The sequence below is a fragment of the Excalfactoria chinensis genome, chromosome 4 (assembly GCF_039878825.1).
Source record: "Excalfactoria chinensis isolate bCotChi1 chromosome 4, bCotChi1.hap2, whole genome shotgun sequence".
Lineage (NCBI taxonomy): Eukaryota > Metazoa > Chordata > Aves > Galliformes > Phasianidae > Excalfactoria > Excalfactoria chinensis.
The window spans coordinates 77,083,629-77,106,117 of record NC_092828.1 but is presented as its reverse complement, the minus strand read 5'-3'; the positions used below and the strand labels follow the sequence as shown (position 1 = coordinate 77,106,117).

At 42.7% G+C, this 22,489-nt stretch overlaps 2 long non-coding RNA genes across 3 annotated transcripts in view; both read left to right on the top strand.

The window, feature by feature from the left end:
• The window catches only part of LOC140251896 (uncharacterized), an 80,617-nt gene extending 79,441 nt beyond the window's left edge, over window positions 1–1,176 (top strand). Inside the window, exon 4 of one of the 2 annotated variants that reach the window (XR_011903485.1) lies at window positions 136–1,176. This is a non-coding gene — a long non-coding RNA (uncharacterized lncRNA). The remainder of the gene's footprint in view (window positions 1–135) is intronic. The other variant, XR_011903486.1, reaches the window with a different exon arrangement.
• Window positions 1,177–1,844: 668 nt separating this feature from the next.
• Window positions 1,845–22,140, top strand: LOC140250896 (uncharacterized). The gene is made up of 4 exons (XR_011903322.1): window positions 1,845–1,908; window positions 19,149–19,209; window positions 20,983–21,055; window positions 22,008–22,140. It is a non-coding gene; the product is annotated as an uncharacterized lncRNA (long non-coding RNA).
• The last annotated feature ends 349 nt before the right edge of the window (window positions 22,141–22,489 follow it).

The following is a 22,489-nucleotide window of genomic DNA, read 5'->3' as shown; positions in this document are numbered from 1 at the left end:
GCTGTGCCTCCTGCCTGCACCATGTCAGCCGGGCAGCGCTGTTCTCCCGTCTTTGCAGGAGCACATCTGTGCAGTGGGGGTTTGTTGTATGCCTACTGACAGTTCATATTTTAATCCTTTTTGTTTTCTCTTTAGGAAACAATCCTCTGACCTGTTTTGTGTCAAGTGTGATGGAGATTGCACTGTGCAGTGAGGAGTTCTGAATGATGGAGATGCAGAGCTGTCCTCTGTGGTTTGCATACTGCTGCCGCCACGCTGAGGAGATCTCATACTGAAAGTGTGGATCACAGCTGAACCCCCATATGGATTATTTCAATGAAAAGTCGAGAAAACAGCTATTGATTTTCCTTTCATGAATATAAAGCAGAGTTCTTGTGTAAGAGAAGACAACATTAAAAAAATAACAAGCACCAGAAGGGGCTGAGAGAAAAGCCCGAGGTTAGAGCAGAAAGAAATACTTGTATTCAAAGTTTATAACCATTTTGAAACAATAAGAACTGTGGTTAAACTATTTACTTCAATTAGCTTCATAGTCAGGAAAACCACCGTCACTTAGATCCCACTTATACAAATGTATTCTACACTATTCTGAAATCCCAGAAGACAAAATAAAACTGTGGGCTTTCTGATGTTTGAGGGTGTTGGCATTAGGTGCAAGTTGAGGGTCGTTCCTAGAGACACTATTTCAGAACATTTGAGCACCACAACTTTTGGATCAGTCCATGCAGTTGGGTTATGTGTGTGACATGGGTTGTGATGAAATGGACTCATGATGCTGCTGCCTTTCCTAAGCTTCACGTCCTCCAGCTGGTGAAGTCAACCAAGAGTTTGCTGTAGACTTAGTGGAGCCAGAATTCCATTCCAGGACAAGAAAAACCAAAGTGAAGTGCCACGGGATGGTGCTCTGCAGAAATATCAGGTGATGCAGGAGCAAAAATCTCCTTGTCTTGTAACTGATGTCATCAGCCCAAGGTTCCCTGATTTCACTCCTGATTTTCTGCTGCGTTTCCATTCATGTTGCAGCTCTGTGGATAATGTGTTAAGGCGTTGTTCTTGGAAAAGAAAGATTTAACTTTTTTAAAGAGATGGGTGATTTGTAGAAGACATTTGGGTAATTTTGTATTCTAAATGTGATTTATTTTTATAAATAAATTTGCATAAAATCTCCAGCCCTTGATGTCATAGTCCTATTTTATCTTTAATTCAGATGCTCAAGAAATGTAAATTATTTTTACAGCTAAATAAAAGCTATACAAAGCTGCCAGGAAAGAATAATGAGATACACATTGTGCCATGCAGCCATGATAAATCCAGCAGCACCATGGTTACAGTCAAAACTCGAGGCCATCAGCAACTAGGGGATATCAACGCATAGAGATTCCTCAAACCAATCTTAACTGGGGAAGCTCATGACACCAGGTCAGCAAGAGGAAATATTTACCTAAAGGATAGACAGACACCTAATAGGAGGAACAGCTGGTTTATATTGCAAGGCTTTATTACAGAATAAAAATATCATAGTTGGGCCATGCTCTGTGTATGTGCTTTGCAGAAATAAAGATATCAGTGAATTACCGGTGGATATGCCACCAGTGGTATGGGGACAGTCCTAGGGAGCTGAATTTGCAGCCCCTGGGTCAGAGCGGTAACCCCAGCGCCCCGGTGCAAGGCTGACTCACACAGTTAGCAGGAGATGGGCTCTCCCAAGCAGCAATTAACTCAAAGATGAGGAGATAATTACAGAGAAGGAGGGTGTGGAGAGCCCCAGCTGACACCAGCTAAAGGAAAATGAATAAAAGGTGCCCTGAGGGCAGAGGCTGCTCCTTTGGTGAGGAGGGTCGGGGCTGGGTTGTGTGGAGCTACAGGAGGACAAGCCCTGCTTTGCATGACCTGCTGGGGCTGGAGCAGGTAGGCCTCCTCCTTCTGTTTTTTGTCTCGTCTCTGGCTGTATGTCATAGCAATGCTGCTTTTTTTGGTCTGCTTTTTGCTGTAGCTTTTCTGCTAGAACCGCCTCAATCCTCTCAGCTCAGAGCTAAAGCATACCCAACTGAATCTGGTACACGTGTGCTGCTGACTTGTTGCTATTCCACGTTTGCTGAATTACAGTGGTGTTAATTAAACCCAATAATCTGGTGAAGCAGCTCCAAGAGTGCTTCCCAATGCCTGGAGCTGGGTGGCTGTTCCAGGGCTGGGCAGGAGGAGATGCTCAGGAGCCAGTGGTGGACGGGTGCTGGCAGTGTCTGGGGGAGAACAGCCCAAGTGGGGCTGAAGGGCCTCTGAGGAACATGGCGCTGTGATGCTCAGTGTTACAAAGTGTGGGGACAACAGCATGCAGCAAATAGGGACAGTTGTGAGCTTCATGCCTTTCAAAGCTTAAGCTCTTTTAAATCTGTGTAACTTAAGGAACTGGGTAATGCTGCTTAGAGACATTTAAAAACAAAACATGCTCAGCACACAGCTCTTCCGACAGGCTCTGCCCAGAGTGAATTTTTATGCTTGAGTTATAAACCCTTGAAAAATGGGGATCCTAATGCAAAAGCTGACACAGCTTTAACTAAAGCAGCTCAAGTAAGTGCTGCTATAATTATTTGCTCATTAATTACAAATTTTGCAAGACACGAGAGTAACACAAATTGGAAAATAGGAATAATTATCAGTAATAATGCCACAGAAGCTGGACACATTGAAAGTATCTTCCTCTTTAAATTTAATAATAGCAAGACAGCTAGGAAACTAATAAGAAATATATAATTGAAAATTAACCTTGCAAATCTGCTGTTAATAAACCATGGTACTCTTGCATTACAATAATTTTAGAGTCCTTAATTTGCATTTGAAGTGTTATCCCAGGTAGCACTTTGTGTGTTCACAACAACTAGTGCGTCTCTGAATTAAAGCAAAAATGCAAAAGTAGAATTTGGTGCGGTTGGACAGTGCGGAATAATATGTAGTGTGGTTCTCAGTAGATTGGTGCCAGAATGAGTGGAACCCAAACATACAATGGTGATTTTTGTGCTTGCTGTTATGCCTGAATGCTGTTTTGTTGCTGTTGAATTGAGTATTGTTGTGCTTCGTGCTTTTATCCTCAGCTTGCTTCGTGTTTGTGTAAATGCACCACTGTGACTACTGGCCTGCCTGCACTTAGGTGTTCTCTGAGGTGTGAGGTTTGGACATTTACCATAGTTATGGAATCCTTTGAGTTGGAAGGAACCCTTAAAAGCCATCAGTCCAACCCCCCTGCAGTGAGCAGGGACACCTACAGCTCCATCAGGTGCTCAGAGCTCCATCCAGCCTGACCTTAAATGTCTTCAGGGATGGGGCACCCACCACCTGTCTGGGAAACCTGTGCCAGTGCCTCACCACTGTTACTATGAAAAACTTCTTCCTTATATCCAGTCTAAATCTCTACTCTTTTAGTTTGAAACCATTTCCTCTTGTCCTATCACTACAGATCCTGATAAAGAGTCTCTCCCTTTCTTTCTTACAGCCCCTATTTAGATACTGACAGGCCACTCTCAGGTCTCCTTGGAGCCTTCTCCAAGCTGCACAGCCTGTGTGTTGGTAGCAGGTAGCTTGTGGTCTTTAAACCCCAGTGTTATGTACTTACACCATCAGATCAGGTTGGATGGAATCGAGTTGGTAGGGCCATGGGGTGTGGGCAGAGATGGAAGTTTGTTGCAAATTACTCAGTATGGAGATGTGCAGCTTTGCTGCAGGCTGGCACATTGTGCGTTTAGTAACAACAAAGGAAAATGGAACTTGCTTAGGTGTCTTTGACAGACTCCTGTTAACTGACAGTTACAAAGATCTGCGGTAATCATTTGATCAATTTGCAAGTAACAAGGAAGATAATTATTCAAAACTCAGGTTGACCTTGCTGAATACATCCCACTTAAAATAATCCTGAGGCATGTTTCTGTGTGCAAATACAAGAAGCACTGGGAGATCTTTCTCACTTTTAGCCAAGACACCAATAATTGGGGTGCTCTGAGCTGTGTGGCTCAGCTGAAAAAGGATGGAGTAGAACAGGAGCTGACCTGCCTGGTGCTCATGCTTATAATTGCTGTTGGTGACAGTGGAGGTATATGCAGGGTTTCATACTATGACCAAGCAGCTTAAAAAATAACCCAGAGACCTACGGTGTTTGGCATTAGTGAGGAGGAACATTGTATGCAAACAATTGGGTTAAGAGCATGCACTCTAAAACAGGCTTGCTGCACAATTCCAAACTCCATCAAGGACCGCATGTAAAATGTTGGCTTCTTTGTGCAAGCCCACAAATCCTAGGGAAAAGGCCATTAGGGGTCAGCAATTCAGCTGTTTGTCTGTTCACTTTATGTAAGAGGTTAGCAGCAGTATGCTTTTTGTCCCAAGCCAGCAATAGCAGGAACAGCTTGTTTCTGAAAGGGCCATAGCTCCCCAGTAGTGACAGAAGAAGGGGTCCTGAAATAAACCGAGAGTGCAGATAGTCTTTGATTTGACCTTTTGTCCATTCATTTGGCTATAAGTGTATGCTTAGCACAGCGATTGACTCCTGTCATTCCCTTCCCTAATGTCCCGTATATCTCAAGTGCCTCTCGTGCAGATGCTATTTTTCCATATCAGGATGGTTTGGGGAATTCATGAAACACTGCCATGAGGGACAGTAGGATGTTCTGGTTGCCCAGTCTGTTTCTCCAGAGCATATCAAGATGTTTGATGGAATGGCAAACCTCCTGTGCCTGTGGATGAAGTCCTCACAGCACAGCAAACCTCAGTCCATGGGATAGCATTGTCCCACTCCAAATGCCTTTGAAATCAGGTGTTGTTTTTTTTCTTTCAAGTCTCTCCTGCTTTGGGGACAAGCCAAGGAAATGTCTCAGCAGTGGTATAGACCTTCTTGGCATGAACTCAGTATGGCTATGGCTGCCACAAGGTGTTGGTGTGAGGAAACCACTCTATTTCCAGAGCTATGTTCTGGAAGTGGGGCAGGGCCAGGATGGATGTTCCTCAGCAATACCCTGACTGGAGAGTAACCATTGCACCTGTGACTTCTTGTATACGCAAACATAGGTCTTGGAAACTAAATGGGTGGAGAGAGAGGAGCATGGTGTGGTATCTCTAGCCTTGAGGGAAGGATATAGGAAACATTTCACCTTCTGCAAAGCAGGAAACTATGGGGAAACATGCCTCCCAACAGCGCTCATAGCAATTCCCAATCAGTATTCTACTCATCAATGCTTCAAGGAAAGCCAGAAAGGAGCAACTTAGCCAAGGGAAGCTATTCTTAGAAGGCTGAGATAATTATTTTTTCCAGCCCCAACTGTTATTTTTGTTGCATAGTGCCTGAGTTGTTTATTTCAATGGGAGCTGATGCAAAGTAGGATGGTGTTTAATGTGTGCAAAGGTGGGTGAAATCCACCTTACAGCTGTCCATACATTTCAGGGCTAGACTTCTATGATCTCTATAACCTGCAGTATGGATTGGCAGTTGCTCTCTGGTTCCTTTGCTGTCCTGTGTGCTAAGCACACTCCTGCTGTTGTCACTGCAGTGTTTTAACTGTCCCTTACCTCACCCGTTAAAGCACTAGGAAGCAACTAATGACTTGAAGTGCAAGCCAAGGTAAAAATAGATGTTAATACTTAGCATCGATCAGAAAAAAAAAAAAAATTGATGTGAGCTGGGCTAGGTTCACAACAGCAGCAAGGTAGTGTTGGTGACATCACTGAGAGTGAGCTCTGCCAACCTGAGTTAGTGTTGGAGTGACAGCACAGTGATTTAACGGTTATGATCTCATTTAATATTTCATACTTAAAATGTACCCTAACCTGCAATCCAGGGGTTATGTGCAGTACATATCATAGAGTTGTTTCAGAGCAGGTTTCAACACAAACTTTGGACCTCTTTGAGTGGCATAGGAGCTGTGTATGCTGTTATATTGTGAGGCAGATGCTGGAAATCCTTTCAGAAAGGAAAATTTACTGTAAAATGTTGTTGATTTCGTATGTGTGTATATGTATATGCATATGAATGCAAAAAGGGAAATAATCTGGGATGTTGTCTTAAGCTTTGATATGAAATCTTAAGCAATGATATGAAATCATTGCAGGAGTAGTAAATCACTTGGCTGGAACAAAGGTAGCTGCAGTTTTCAAATCCAGGAATGGTGAACCTCATCCTCATGTAGATGAAAACAACAAAAATACTGCAGCCACGGTTGGTCATAAATTAAAACTTTTAACAACGCTTCTATTTTCCAGCCTCTCTACAGCAACAGTGCTCAAGTGACCTCACATTCAGTGAGGGAGGTATTGCAGCTGCTCTGAGAAAGCACCAAGTAAAGCAGTAGGGAGAGAAAACCTTGTTTTGCTTGGTGCCTTGGCTTCCCAGGTGTGTAGCTGATGGGGAGGTGGTTCCTTTCTGTGCTTCAGTGCCAGCCCCTACATGGGGAAGCCTGTGGTTTGCTTGCTCTTCTCTCACTTTTTGTTATTTGTATAATAGTTGAAATAACGAGGTTGTTGTACTGTAACATATGGCAGGGTTTAGGCTGACTGTGGATTGGGGAGAAACTTATCAGCCCTGAGCTGTGGGTCAGTGCCAGAAGAGTAAATGGAGACCGGTCACCTTCCAGTCTAAGTGGTGTAGGTAAAATCTTCCATTTCTTTATGATGAAACTTTGTGGGCACAATAGGAATTAAATGTTATTCTGGACTGCAGCTGTAGGTTAGGATAGAGGAGTTGGGGAAAGATACTTTTTTTCAGAGGTGGCATTTTAGCCAATTTTCTGAACCTGGCACAGCACCCAAGGGACCACAGGCTCTGTGGATATGGGATTACATGGCTGTGGGGATGACAGCAAACTAGGGAAGAAGCTGTGAAACTGAAGGGCAGGACTACCATGTAACGCAACTGCAACAGGATGGAGACAGGAACTGATGTCTGAAAGTCATCACAGGCAGGTCCTGCACCTGGTTTGGGGTAGCTCTATGGGCCATACAGGCTGCAGATCATCTGGGAGCAGCTCTGCAGGAAAGAACAGGGGTGTCCCAGAGGACAAGCTGGATGGCAGGCAGCAGTGTGTCCTTGTGTGAAGAAAGAATCGACACTCAGAGGTGGAAGAGGTCCTGCCTTTGAAGCTGGTTCTCTTATCAACAAGGGGACAAACCCTACCCTCTGGAGACCCACTCTAAATGAAGCTGTCTTATGAGTAGTTAACAGAGCTGCTTTGCAACTGCCTTCAAAAGACAGGGGAGAACTATGTAGGGGAAAGGTTTTTCTCCAGGTAATTTTATTTGCACCTGTGGCTCAATTAAGTCTAAGAAATGCCAAGTTTCATTCCACCTGACCTGAATTGTCAGTGTTGCTTTTCTTTATGGCAGGGGAAGAGGAAAAGGACTATCCAAGAAAATGTGGTCAAGCCTGCAAACTGCCCCATCGTTTGGGAGAATGGCCCTTTTTCTTCTGAGATTACCTTGTTCTGTGTTAGGAAGCCAGGCCTGGTTACCTGTTGATGTCTACCAGCAGCCCGTGTTTGAAAGTTCATTGCAATTGCTCAGCACAGCTGAGATTTTGTACTTAAGCATAGGAAAGTGGGTTTCACTGGGTACAGGTTTGTTACCTATGGTTGAAAACGTTTTACAAAGACAATTCTGTACCAGCTCAGTTGCCTTGTCACTGCTGTCGACACCAAAAGCAATCATTACTAGTCTGGGTGTCTAAAATTCAGTAACACAAAGTATTCTTCAGCGCTGGTCTCAGTTGAGTTAGGACAGGAAAATGAAGGGAATATGCAAATTCAGGATTTCTGGTTTATTTAGATGTTACTTTAGGATTTTTTTTCTGCCCAGAACGTATTTGCAGTGTTCCATACAGTTAGCAGATTTCTTTAATCAGCAGTGGTGCAGGCCGCTAGAAAACATTCTTTGTTCTTATATCGATAGAAATGCAGTATTCTGCTTTCTTCCTGTTTGTCCTCCCCTGCCCTGGATGCAATGGGAGTAAACACAGTAGCAGGATTTGTGTTACCAGCAAAGAAGAACAATTACAGCAGTGTTTACATTTGAAAGGTTTAAGGATTGTAATTGGAGTTTATTTGAGGGAAGAGGCCGCAATGTTTGTCCCACTTTATTTTTAGAGGCTCTCTATTGCGTTATCCATGCTTATCACACAGGGACAAACGTTTTTCCATACAGCAAATATTTCTGAATCTATTCCATAAATAGCCTGGGAGCCGTGAGATCCCAGGAATACGTTTCTCCCTCTAGTGGCAGCAGAGAGGAAGTTACAGAGCTGATGGGGCACTTCACTTCTGTATTAATAATAATAAAAATGGCAAATCTTTTACCACATGTGCTTCCCCTCCCGCCCCCCCCCTCCCCCCCCCCCCCGATGCCAGAGATTTCTATGGCAAGAACATCAAACTTTATGGTTCTCAGTAGTTATGAAAATACTTCTGGAATACTTGTGAAGCCAACATTCTGAAGCAAGAGTGTGTTGTTAATTTTCAGAATGACCATTAGACTCCCAGTAAACTGAGGCAACGAATGCAGATGAGTAAAGTGTTCTATGTGTCTGACAGCCATAAATCTTAGGTACTTTCTGAAAGAAAAGACAATTCATTTATACAGTCATTTCTTTGGATAATGCTTTGTCCTGCCTTAGTTCTGGCAGCAGCCTGATCTGCTGCAGCCCTCTGCTTCTGCACAGTACCTGAAAGTTGCTCTAATTTTATCTTACCTCTCTCTAAGTTTTCCTTCCATTTTCTTCTGCTGCTTTTCCTTCATCACTTTCTATGCTCTCAACTTCATTATGATTGTTCCAACCCTGCTTGGTGTTTGAAGCTCTGTCTGCCTTTCTTTTCAAAGAATCATAGAATCTTTTGAGATGGAAACCCTTTAAGGCTATCAGATCCAACTCCCCTGCAATGAACAGGTACACCTACAGCTCCATCAGGTACTCAAAGCCCAGTCCAGCCTGACCTTGAATGTCTCCAAAAATGGGGTATCACCACCTCTCTGGGTAACCTGTGCCAGTGCCGCACCACCCTGACCTCCCTTATGTTTAATACACATTTCCTCTCTTTTATTTTTTAACCATTTCCCCTTGTCTTGTCACAACAGGTACTGCCAAAGAGTCTGTCTCCTTCTTTCTGACAGGCCCATCTCAGGTCTCCCTGGAGCCTTCTCTTCCCCAGGCTGCACAGCCCCAGCTCTCTCAGCCTGTCCTCGTATGGGAGGTATTCCATCCTTGGGATCACTTTTTGTGCTCCGCTTCTAGATGCACTCCTGCAGGTTTACATCTCTCCTGTACTGAATGTTCCACATCTGGATGCAGTATTCCAGATGAGGTCTCACTAGCATAGAGTAAAGGATTGGGATTACATCCCTTGGCCTGCTGGCCACACTTCTGTTGATGCAGCCCAGGATACAGTTGGCTTTTTGGATTGTGAGTGCACATTGTTGACTCATATCCAGCTTGCCATCTATTGGTACCCCTGTGTCCTTCAAGACAGCATTGTGCTCCATCATGATGTCCCTCAGCTTGATTTGGTAGTGGGGGTTGCCATGAACAAGGTGCAAGACCTTGCACTTGGGATTGTTGAACCTCATGAGGTTCACCTGAGCCTACTGCTGGAGCCTGTCTAGGTCACTCTGGATGGCATCCTGTCCTGTCATTTACAGACTTGCTGAAGGTACATTTGATCCCACTGTCATTGTCATTGATGAAGATGTTAAAGATCAGTGGTCCCAGTACTGACCCCTGAGGAACACCACTTGTCTCTGATTTCCATCTGGACACTGAACCATTGATCACCACTCTTCAGGTATGATCCTGACTCCCACCATTGATTACTTCCACATTTATGTTTTTCACACTGGCTTATTTTTAAAGACAGAACAAACAGCTCCAACATTTTGTGTGCAATTACAGTGATGTGGTGTGCACAGCCCTTGGGCGTACATTAATTCACCTTTGAACACCACCTTCCTCTCTCTGGTTTTATCATGTTGAATTTTCCCACTGTGCTTACTGTCCCCCCAACACTGTTCTGCTAGAATGCAGTCTAAGTTTTCTTAGAGCCACATTTGGTAAGCATGGGGTCTCCATATTGATCAAGGTAGAAGATTTGAAACATCCTGGATTTCCAGATATGTAAAATTATTTCCTGAAAATATTTATTAGTTATTTCCATTAAATACACTTTGTCACCATTTACTAATGCATGTGAAATTATAGTTCTGAATGTATTGGTCCTATTCTTCTATAGTTTTTATTTAGTCCTTGTGCTATCACATGTAATTATCACATCTAATAAAATATTGACCTAAGTGACCTTGTTAATATCATGACTGAGCTTTGTTTTCTTGTAATGTTTTTTCCCTCTCTGTTGAATAATTACATTAACTTATTGTAACTTGAGACTTATATTTTGGAAAATAAAACTGAAATGTTCTGTGCTTTCCAGAAATGCTTTTGAGTGCAGTAAATGATGTATATCTAATTTTTTAGAGTGAAACTTGAAAACAAGTCTGTATCTTCTTTGCTCTTCCTTTTCTATCTCCCACATTCTGCATTTCTCCACAGAAAGTCAGCAGGCTAAAAACAGGAATGGAAATTTCTTGTGCAAAATGAAACCAGCTTTTCTTAACTCTCCCCCTTTGGAATTACATCTCATGTGAGCATGCCATCATAACGCATGCTTCAGCACAAGCTGTAAACATATTCTTCATACATTAGTACTGGGTTGGAGGGGAGAACAGTGAAAGTTTTAATTGTAAATTTTGGTTCCCACAATAAATAAATTATCTTTGAATTGACTAATACAGCACTTCAGTAGAGTGCAAAAATCAGATCAACCCACATCTTGTTTATTTACGTGGCCATCTTTAATTTGCCATTAGTTATATGGAGCAGTAAAACTTAGAGCATAAGATTTTAATTTAATGGGTAGTATTTTAGATTAATCTCGTGGTTTTTTTGTTTGTTTTTGTTTTTTGTTTTAATCTGTTGTGGTTAATATCACAATGATAAACTTTCTCTAGTGGAATTAGCACGTAATGGTGAAGTCACCAGTAGTTTGGCAGCTCTCTTAGTGAAGGGATGCTGTGATCGACAAGTCTGTTATTTGATGAAGTAAAAATATTTCCAGTTCAGTTGAAATTTTCATTAGCCCTGCAAAGTCACATTGGTGACACCGTGATGTTTCATGCCCTGAAATCAAGTCAGTTCATCTTGGAGCTGATCACGCGTGGTGATTGTGTGGGTGGTGTGCCAGCTGGAGTTAGCATGAAGGGGTGAAGGTTTCCTTCAGGAAAGCCTGCTGAAAGGAGTCCTGTGCGGGTTCATGCACTTATCAAAGCACTTTTTGTCAGCATGTGTGATGGAATTTATCAATGGTGTTTGAGCTGAAATGCTGAGGCAGTGCTCCTTGGTGAGAAAGACTATGCAGAAAGCTGGGCCTGAACCCACCAGAGTAGGTCTGGGGCAGGAACTCCAGCTGAAGAAGTAGAATGTGGCTGGCTGTGCTTCTTGTGCTATGTTTGAGGAGGCTGAAATTTGAACAGGCTTCCTGTGGCTTTAATTGGGCTTTGCTTCAGTTAGCCTATGTCCAGTTGAGTTTTGGAGCTGTAGTTGCTGCTTTCCAGCTTCTGCTGAGACTCAGAGCTGCTTACTGGGACCTGGCTAACACTGATGATGAAGAGAATGGTAGGCTTCGGGTCTTACTGTCCTCTTTGGAAAGGGGGCCCTGGCATGGCTCTACATTCCCTTCTTGGCAAGAAAAAGCGAATATTACTCATCTTCCTCTTTCTGCTAGAGACCACTATTTTAAGACAACCCACACAAATAACCCTTTCCCCTCCATCCCGGTTTAGCCTCTTTCAATAATCTCTTATTACACATAAGGCTCAGTATGTGGAAGTTCAATCTTTGAAGGAGTTATCAAAGAAGATTTTTAGTATCTTGTAGCATAGAGACTGCTGGAAAGAAGGCTAAGAATCCAAAGACAGTTATATTTCCACTGCTTAGAACTGAAATACACGTCTTTTTTATTTTTGGCAACTTCTCTTCTTGAGTAAAGAACTTCTGAGTGCAATCAATTAAAGAAAAGATCTGATTTGCTTTGTAATTGTTTTTCTGTCTCTATGAATGATGTAAGGGCATATTGGAAGAATTTACTCCAGTACTCTGTCTTTTCTAAAATAACAGGTTTACTGGTTGATTTATGGGTTGTTTGTTTTGTTTTTGTTGTTCTGTCTGTAGGTGAGAAAAAGGTTAATTTGCTTGAGAAATCATGTCTGTGCTTGAGAAGGTCAACTTGTTCCATCATCGTGTACTGCCACGGGAGGCTGACCTGAACCTAAATACAGTGGTTTAATGGAAGAATTAGGCATCCTGTTTTTCTGTATACTCTTCCCACCTTTTTCTTTTTTTCATGGTTTCTCAGAAAATGCAGGAGGGTGTTACTCGGTATTTAGTTTATTATATCCTCACCAGAACCGATTCTGCTCCCTATAAAGCCATGTTTTTGATGTTCTGCTTCAAAAACCAAACCCTGCTGCAACTGTGCCAAGTTGATGGTTTCCCCCATTCTCTGGCTGACCAAAAGGCAGAAAGCCAAGAAGCAGGGCTGAAGGCACTGAGATATGCCTGCATGGCAGGGCTGGGGAACAATGCTGCTATGTGCACAGGGCATCCCGGTTTTCTAGGGAATGGGCCCTTCCAGTATTGCCCCTCAAAGGATGAGGGACCAAAGCATTGTTGAAGTTTAAATCTTTCGCAGTGACATCAAAGCTAATTAAAATGAAGGGTTTTCATGTTGTGTTTTTTTCTAGTAGAACAAGTTTAATATTAATGAAACAGAACTGGATGTCTAGTTCCTTGCTCTATCTACCCACCGCTCAATGCAGCTGAATGCTGAACATCAAAGTGTTCAAGTCTCTTCTGTTTTATTTTTTTTTCCCGCTCCTTTTTTCTTTCTCTTCATGTTACTTAAGTTCACGTACATAATGCATATTTCCACCGTCTGCATAGTGCTGGTGGTGGACTATTTCAGGCAGGAGTGTGAGAAACATTAATCTTAGAAATAACGTTGGCTCTACTAAGAGCCAAGGATATTGGGTTTGCTCTTTATATTTTGCCCATATTCATTTCATCAGTTTACTTAAGTATAATTGTTGTGTTTTGATTTATGTGCTTTTTGTTTTTCTTGTTTTATATAGCTACTTGTGATAATTTTGTACTTTTATTTTTGTATTTCCTGGGCAAAGCTATTCTGACCAGAAGCCTGGGAGTAGCCAGCCAGTCCCCGCTGTTATAGGAAAGGGGATATTGTGCTGTCTGTTTAATGAAAAGGGTTGGATGTACTGCATTTGGGAAACTGAAATTTCAACTAATTTAGTGGCAACTGAATGATAATTCAGTAGTAACGAGACAGTTGGTAGTTTATGAATTGGAATGCAAGTTAACAAGAGTCCCTTTTCTTTATGCATATTTTTGGTGAGCTCTGTGTTGCTTCCTGTGAGACCTGAAGAGAAAAAGGAGCAGTTCAAGAAATCCCATTGTTTTTCTAGCTAGCCACTTTCCTGGGGTCTTTCTTTGCGTTATTTTGTGGATATGCAGATGGTACACAGGGTTAAAAAACCCACTTGATGCTGCAGCAGTAACTGGAGAAGGAAAAAAAGCTTTTTTTCTTCTTATTACTAGAAGTATGTAAATTATATGCTTGGAGTTTGTCAGTATGGAAACAAATGTCTTAATTTGCTTGCAAGGGCTCTCAAGATTTCAGGATCTTCAACCTTTTCAGGTAGAAAACCCCCTGCAGTAAGAAGTGCGTTTACAGGATTTTGCATAATTTACTATTTTTGATGAAAAATGGCATCAAAGTGACACCCGAGGCACCACATCCATTATCCTTTGATAAGAGATTGAAGTTGGTCAATCCTGTTCTTGTCATTTATTTGTACTGTTTCACAGGGCAAAGAAATGACAGTTGGGGAGAGTTAGTTACTGTATAACTTCAGAACTATAGAGACATAACTGATATAAAAGACTTTGATTTCCTTTAGGCTTCCTGTGCATCAGTATATGTTTGTGGTGATTTCTTCCTAAATGTGCAAAACAAAATGCTTGGTATTTCTCTTCTTGGTAATCTCTCATACAAAATTCTGTTGGTTTTCTTTTTTTCTTCGATTAGTTCTTCAAACATTCTCTGTGATTAATTTAAAAAAGGCTTATTAGTGCATCCACTTCAAATTTTGGGGATACTCAATTCAACAGTACCTTCTGTAGCTTTCAATGACCTTGTGAATTCCTCTTTGCTTCCCCTCTGGGTAGGTCTGTGTATCCCCTTAAGGTGCCCATGAGGAGATCTCACGTATTCAGGGGCAACCAGACCTCCTTGTCCTTGAGCTTTCACAGAGAGGATGTGTGACTGGGATTTTTCAACTACCTGTGATGGGGTTTATTACCAGCGCAGTATGCACAGATCAATATGTCTGTATGCATGCGCCCTTCAGACGTGTGTGCTGCTTTGGCCAGCTGTGAGTACAAGATTTATGAAGGCATCACTAGTGTTTGAACTGACAGAGCTGTGTCTTGGGACCACAGTCCAGGAGATGGTAAAAATGTGGGTGATTAGAATGGTGGTGTGGTTCTCAAGTGGTCATTGCTCCATGTATGCTGGAAGTAGCACAAAGATGCAGAGCAGCTTTCCCAGGGGATCCATGGGTGATCCCATCACCATCAGGTGCTAGAGTGCAGCTATAGCAAGACAAAGCATATGGGCTTTGGCAGAGGTTTGAGTGCGGCATTGTTGCAGTAGTTCTATGTTAAGCACCACCTAATGCTGCTCTGCTGGGGATGCACAGCTAGATTAATTAAGGCCAGATATTTGGGATAAGGATTCTCCCAACACAAGAAAGGTCTTTATCTCACCTCCAATTTGAAGGATACAAATGATCCCCCTTATAAAACTGGAGGGTGTGGGAATTTGTGGTTGGTTGTAATTCCATGGAGGGAAGAGAAAGAAATTCGGTGTCTTAGTGATGAGCTCAACTTCACCAGCAGAACAGTTAACAATAGGTCAGCAATAACTGCAATGCTTGACTTCCTATTTCCAGCAGTGTGCAGACCCAGATGGGTGCCCCTGTGTTGCAGGATTTGGCCAGGAGCATCTTCAGATCTGTGCATTGTGGTAGTGGACATGAGCAGGAGAATGAGCCAGGAGGATATGATCAAGGATGAATGGATTTCAGGGCTGAGCAGAAGTACGGGAAGCTTCCTAATGGGAGGGGAAGCTTCCCTGTATGCTGAAAACAGAGCATGCAAAGAAACAGAAAGGTCTTAAAAACAAACAGTCCAGAAAATAATAATCAGTTGTTTGGTCTGGTTTTGTTGTCAGACTTTTGTCCTGAACCTGCGTGAGGCTTTTAATGCTCATAATTGCTCACACCATGTGAGGAAATTGGGAAGAGTGCCTCAGCCTCTGCTGGTGTTACTGCTGCTGCCTGAGTGCAGCTGTAAGTGCACACAGTTGTAGGTGCAGGCAAACTGGGAATGAATGTATGTTTGCCCTGCAGGCTGCAAAAGTATTTCCTAAATATGCATACAGAAGTATATTTTATGATTTAATTACCATTCTAAAAGCAGCAACCTGGAGAAGGAATATATCTCCCTGATATTTGCATTACTCTTGCACAAAGAAACATCCGACATTGGCTCATAACCTACATTAATTAATGACTTCTCTATAATTTATTTGTTTCTGAGCCACCTTTTTGATTATGTTGCTGTAGCTGATCTTGTGGGGAGAAAGGGTCTGAGTTCAGGAAGAAATTGTTCCTCATCCAAAAAGAGCTGCTGCAGCAGGAGCAGCCTTTGATCCCAGAGAGAAGCTGGTGAGATTTAGGGCTTGCAACGTTCCCACTGATGAATATGTAATTTAGGTCACTGAACTATGTTTTGGTGGAAGATGCTTATCTATTCCACTTCTTGCTGATGTCATGTGCTGGGAAATCAGATGTTACAGTGCAAAAATACGTGAGAGGCCAGCATTGCTATGCCATAGAATGTAAATGGCCGAGTGATTGACTGCTGGCAGGATGGGACGGTGGCTGAGGGGGTTGGAGGTCACTGCAAATCTGCGCTTCACTGTTCTGCTCTATTCGAACTCTGAGTTAGAAGTAAAGGAAATGCTTTTCTCAGCCTTTGATTTTAGTCTTTATCTGTGTGGAGTGAGCAGAAGTCTCTGGTAAAATTTTGTCTCTTGTAGAACTCCGTTGTAATAACTCCATTCAGTTTAGGGAAGCTGGTAGGATCCGGAGCCGAATGCTACCCCCGTCTCTAATAAAGATATCCACTAAGAGCAATAAGTGTTAACTTAAACTAGTACAGTTCACAGAGAGACCTGACTTACTGGTACATGGCAATGGGACTTGAGCAAGAAAGCAGTAAAAGACCCTCTTACCGCTTGGGTGACTGTGCAAGTCAGCTTCCCTAACCCTTGAGCTAGTGGTGCATACCTTATTGCTGTACAGCACTGTCTGTACTGGTTACAGTCTTCCACCATTTAACACTGTCAGCTGCTGACTGACCTGCTGGAAAAGTCTGCCTGGGTTTCTGTTTTCTGAATTATTTCTTTCTTTTTCCCCAGAGTCTGCTGAATTTTTACTTAAGGGAAATTGTTAACAGGGAGCAAACTTCTAGGAGAGTACGTGGGTGCTCAGTCTTCCTTGCAAATGTGCTCAGAAGATTTACCTGATAACAGCACTATAAATCTTAACAACAAAACAAAAATCCCTGCAACAAACAAAACTAAATCCCACCTCAGCCTTGGGGAGCAAACGGAACACACCAATGCAGCTCCTGGATAATTCCTCGGGCAGAGCAGTGCTTGGAAATATTTTCCTAACTCTTACGATGTGAGGGGAAAAAACAAACCAAGCTGTTTTCCTTTCCCCCTGTAAAAGCTACAAAACCAACAAATAGTGATCAGTAGTTCAGCTGTGAGGAATACCCGTTGTTTTTGCTGGCTGGTGTCAAAAAGCCCTCACCTTACGGCGGCAGCCAGTGCCGAGGCGGCAATCTGCGCTCTGCAAATCAGTTTCAAGGTTTGTAGCTGCTAAGATCTGCACTATTGGGATGACTAAATTCACATTTGCTGCAGTTTATTCCAGCCTAACTGTATCTACAAAAGCAGTGGCTTTCTCAAGCTGCGGCTTTCAATGACACAAGGAGTATAACCCAGTAACTGACAGTCATTTGCAGTTTTGCTTTTCAGTGAAGTCTGGAGTTCTTTGTTATTTTTTTTAACAAGTATGGAGCAGAATTTTTCTTGTGATTTTTCTTTCCTTCCAACCCCCCTACCCCCCCCAGGTGTAATTGTTGTATAAATGCTTAGGTGTGTGTGTATTTACACAAGCACCTATACAAGCGCTCCTATTTATATTTATTATCCTTTAGCATTTACTCTTCATGACTGCTAATTCATTTGACAGACGCTCACAGAGCTACTGATAATTCTGCATTAAAATTGCATGCTAAACCAAAGATGTCAGCATGGAATTTTCTGAGAAGTATTAACTGCAGAAGTTACGAAGCAGGTGTGTACAGCTCAGCACAATTTTGTAGGCAGTAAGAAATCCTGAGCTGCTGCTAGAAGTTGCAGGATTTCCAGATGAGTTCATCCAGACCACCTTTGTACAGCAGTAGTTAATTATTGGCTCCCGGCTTTCCCTTCACAATCACCTTTTTGCTTTTAACGACAGTTTCGTGTTGTGGGATATTTGTTGGCACAGTGAGTCTGAGTGCACAGAGCGCTCCCAGCACATGGTGAAGCTGTCGTTCTGAATCCCCCCTCTCTCAAGAACTGATTACAGTGATAATTCTTCAGTAGTCGTGGCATAAATACTGACGGTAATCTCTCTAACAAACGAAAGGCACAAATAACCGCTGAGTTCAAATACTTTTCCACAGTTTCTCTTTTCTTCATTAGCTTGCCATTCGGAAATAAAAATTCTGCATGACATAGCTAGCAATTGTCAGCAAGATTTAACATAGTTGTTAGAATCCATTTCCAACAGCACTTCTCAATGCTCCTGTGACTCTGAGCACGGTGGGCTGCATGCAGCCCTCCTGCCCGCATAGCGCTGCGCGGTGGGAAGCAAACGCTTCCCACCCAAATGTGGTTGGGAGATGGTTCACCCAAATGTGTGAGCTCCGGTGAGGTGAGGGTATGACTTTCCTGCCTGGCTGAGAGGAGGTCGGAAAAGAGAACAAATGTAAAGATTCTGATTTGTGCTGCAGTTCATTCTCAAGAGTTGAACGTTTACCTGGCACTGGGCAAAGAAAATACATTTGAGTTCCCTATCTCTACATTTTTATGCCTCCCTGATTATAGTAACTTTTTGTTTGCCAGTAGTTAGTTGCTTTAGCAAGCAAGATATATTGAGACATGATTCAAAATGACAGGAAAGGAGTAACCAATATGCGGTGCACAAATGACTCCCTGTTAACATGTCACATATTACATCCTTTATTAAAAACAGCCCCTGCTCTGTATTGGCAAACAGCGCTTATAACAGCACCCTCTGCTCAGTTTATGATGGATTGTCTTAAAGCTCATTGGTAGGTGTAGTAAAATATAAGCATCAATATAAACATACAGTACTGTTTATATTATCTCTTTCTTTATATTGTCTTAGAGGGGATTTATGCTCAAACAATCTTTATAATCACGGCTCATAGCTTTAACCAACCTTCCCAGTGCAGCCTGGCTTCCAAACCTTGAAGGTATTTTAGCTCCTGTACACCCCAGTAACTTACTGAGGGCTGGGGCACACTCACAAACTGATGTCTGTCTGTCTGCATCAGGTGTGCAACTTCTTGCATTTCTCTATCTTTAGTTTTCATGCAGCTTCCTTTGTACTTACGGTAGTAACTTTCCAAATAGGTATTTTGCTATGTGCTACTTGCACTCAGCTTCTCTGGCTTAAAAAACAAAACAAACAAACAAACAAAAAAAAACAAAGCAGCAGATAAATCCTCAATTGCTCTATAAGGATTTAAAATTCCCAGATTCTCCGCTCAGTTTTACCCTTTGTATCGATCTCTTTTCCTTTATGCTGGAACTGCGAAATCCCAGCTCCCTATTTTGGTGTTGTTGCAACAGATGTCTCTTCTGAACCATGTCTTCGGTGAGCATCCAGCACTAAGAAAACCGAACCAGCAAGGTTTGTAAGTGCAGACGAATGCTGATGGGCAGGGAGGGCCAGACCTGGGGATGTTGGGATTTTGGGGAAGCCCACCCTATCGCATGCTGCTGGCAGCTCTCCTTTGCAGGGCAGCTCCGCTGCACTGAGCCAAGTACCATGCTGCCTCAGTGGGAAAGGTGATGGCATGTTTATCACACAGGGAAGAAATAAATGGTAGCCATTACAAAGGTGTATAATTCAGCAATTACAGATATTTGTTTTTCTGACACCTCCTGCAAACAGTTATCGCTTCAGTCAAACGTAATTTGATTATCATTTTCCTGGTGCTGTATATTAACAGGGCAAATAAAAGGGAAAATAGTGTGGTCCCTTGTAATAAAGAAAACAGCAGCAAACTATTAATGCTCTTTGAAAAGAGTAGTTTTAACAAAGTAAGCAAGAATCATTTTCTTTGGTTGAGTGTTGATTCCCCAGTGTGCTCTCAGTAAGTAATTAGAATGGCCCAGTGAATGTCAGCATCAGCTTGTTTATTCTCATTATTTTATCATTTTAAAAACCCTCTAGGTGATGAGACATGCAGTATAGAACATAATTACCATTATTAGCATACTAATTGGACACAAAAATAGGCCAACTACAAGGTAGCCAACTGAATAATTTCACATTAATCAAACACCATAGTGAATAAGCCTATTGTTAAATTGACAGCTACAATAATTGGCAATATTTCGCTGCAAAATATAAGAAATTCCATGCAATATCTCTGCAACGTTACATAATTTAGCAGTTTCCCATATTTCCATCCTTAACTTTGTTCACCTAGTTCAAGAATACATCACGATAAGATTATTAGTCTATTATCAAGTGGATGGAGTATATAAAACCCTGCCTGTTAGCATTCAGGAAAAGATTCGCACGATAGGAGCACAAAAAGGCTACCAATTGAGTTACTTGTTGCTTCAGCATTGAGACTGCATGAAGGTTCACAATAAGACTTTGTAAACTGTATATCGAAGTCCAACTTAAAGGATGGCAAATGTGAAAGGAATTTAAAAAAAAGAAAAAAAAAAAAAAAAGCAAGACCTAAAATTCCAAAAATAGTAATAATCCAGTGGGATCTGCAACTTTCATCCTGAGGGACAGTTTTCTGGCTGGAGCGATTGGTCTCCCAGTTGTGCCACTCGTGGATCAGCAGGCTGGGTAGGCGCAGAGCTCTGGAATACTTGGCGAGCGGTAACAGGAGGGGAGAGTCGGCCCCGGCTGCGTTTTGCTTTGAAACCCATGGGGGAAATGGGACAGGAAAGGAGTGAGGGGAGAGGCAAGGGGGAAACAAAGAGGGGGAAGGCATGAGCAGGGGAAAATGAGGGATTGTGGCAAAGGGAAAGGGGCTGATAAGGAGAACAGAACCAGATGGTGAAACAAGAGGAGCGGAGTGAGGAGAAAGAAAGAAAAACAGTGAGGAAGAAAGAAAATAGTCATCAAGAGAAGGGAGGAAGAGAAGGTAAGGTGAGAGCAGGGGATGGAGTGCAGATCTGGTGGAAAGTGAAACAATATTCCCCTTTTAAGAAGTGAAAGGCAAAGGGAAACACAAGGATCTCACTGAAAGCCCTGCTTCCTCCCTGGACTTTGGGACGTGGAGGCTGGGAAGGGGTGGGAAGGCTCCGCTTCATGTGGCTGCTTATTTCAGCAGGGAAAAGTCTGTGAGAAGTTAATGTGGAAACTGTTTGGTAATGCTACTCACGTGTGTAGGTGAGGGATGGGCATGATGGCCACATTATTTCTGACCCCCAGGTATTTCTGGATGGCTTCTCCAGTACAAAGAGGCTGATTGAAGCCAAGGCTGTGTGGGCAAATGTGACCGATGGTAAGCGAGCTTAAAGAAATGAAAGGGTTAGAAAGACAAAGTGCTGACATAAACAGCCTTTTTGAAATGCCTGTTCAGACCTAGACCTGGCACCCACTGCAGCTGTTGCATGTCCTTGCATTGGCCTTCCTTGCAGCTCTGGAGAGCAGGCCAGCATCCACCTGAAATACACTTTTGTTACTGCAGTCAAATAATGGAAATCTCAGTTTTGACTGCCTGGGCATGGTTCTGGCACCACAGGGTCCTTTCCTGGGTGGTCCATGTTGCTCAACCCTGGGCAAAGGCTGGAGGACACCAGCCTGGATCTGCTCTGCTGGCTTAATTAGCACAGGAGCAGCTTTCTCCATTTGTACTGAAATTGGGCTGCCTTATTTTGAATGAGACTGTAGGAAAAAAGCACTACCTGACAAGCAGTGTATTTTTTTTTTTCCAGTTGCTTATTAATTTGATAATGGGTACTTTTCTGGTAGTAAGTGGAAATGCCTGCAAATATACTGCAGATTGTTGACAATGCTAGTTTATTAGTTGTTGGATTTCTTTGTATAGGTTGTTTCTGCAGTATCTGGCCCACAGTAAAATAATGAAATAATAATAAGGCACGAAACTGCTACAGATCTGTTGATGCAGAGGGGAAACACTGTGGGAGTAGTTGCATGGTACAAAATAGGCTGAAGTGCACAGTGTGTGCTTAGACTTTTTTTTAAGCATGGATGTACAGCTTTGATTTACTCGCTGACCTAGAGGAATGCATCTCCAGGCTATTACTGCCTGGAAGTCCCTCTCTTTTAGCTAAGTTTGTATCTAGCAATGAATGTGATTCCAGGGTTGTGTGGGTCTTGTCAGATCTCTTACACTGATGCAGTTCACTTTTTATCGAGGCAAACTTAGGAAGCAGCCTGTGCCAGGTTTGCAGCACTTAAGAACAACAGCCAAGGCAATGTTTTTCTAATAGAGGAGGATGGCTTCAGAGTGTGCCAACCCCATAGCTTGGAATGAAGAAAAGGAGAAAACTGAAAATATCCTTGACAAGACATCTCTTTTAACACATCGAGAGGCTGTCCAAACTGCAAAAAACTGCTCGGCACTTCCTCTCCTTCTGTCACAGTTTGTGCTTCGGTGGCTGGAGTTGCAGATTCAGCTGAACACAGCCTGTCAGGTTATGTTGGAGTTACAGCTAAAGGGCAGTATGTAGCCTGCATTGCATCTCACCTGCTTGTTTATGTGTCAGCCACTGAGGGCACTGCACAGTCACGGGACAAAGCTTATGCAGCAGCTAGGTCTGGGCAGGATGCTTGCTGTAGGCACGTGTATCCATCATGCATCATGACTGTATCTGTTATGAAGACATTGCAAAGCTGATATTTTCTCATCCCTTAAGTACATCCGGATGAGTAACAAAAGAAATCCCCAACCCTCTGCCCTCAGAAGACCCCA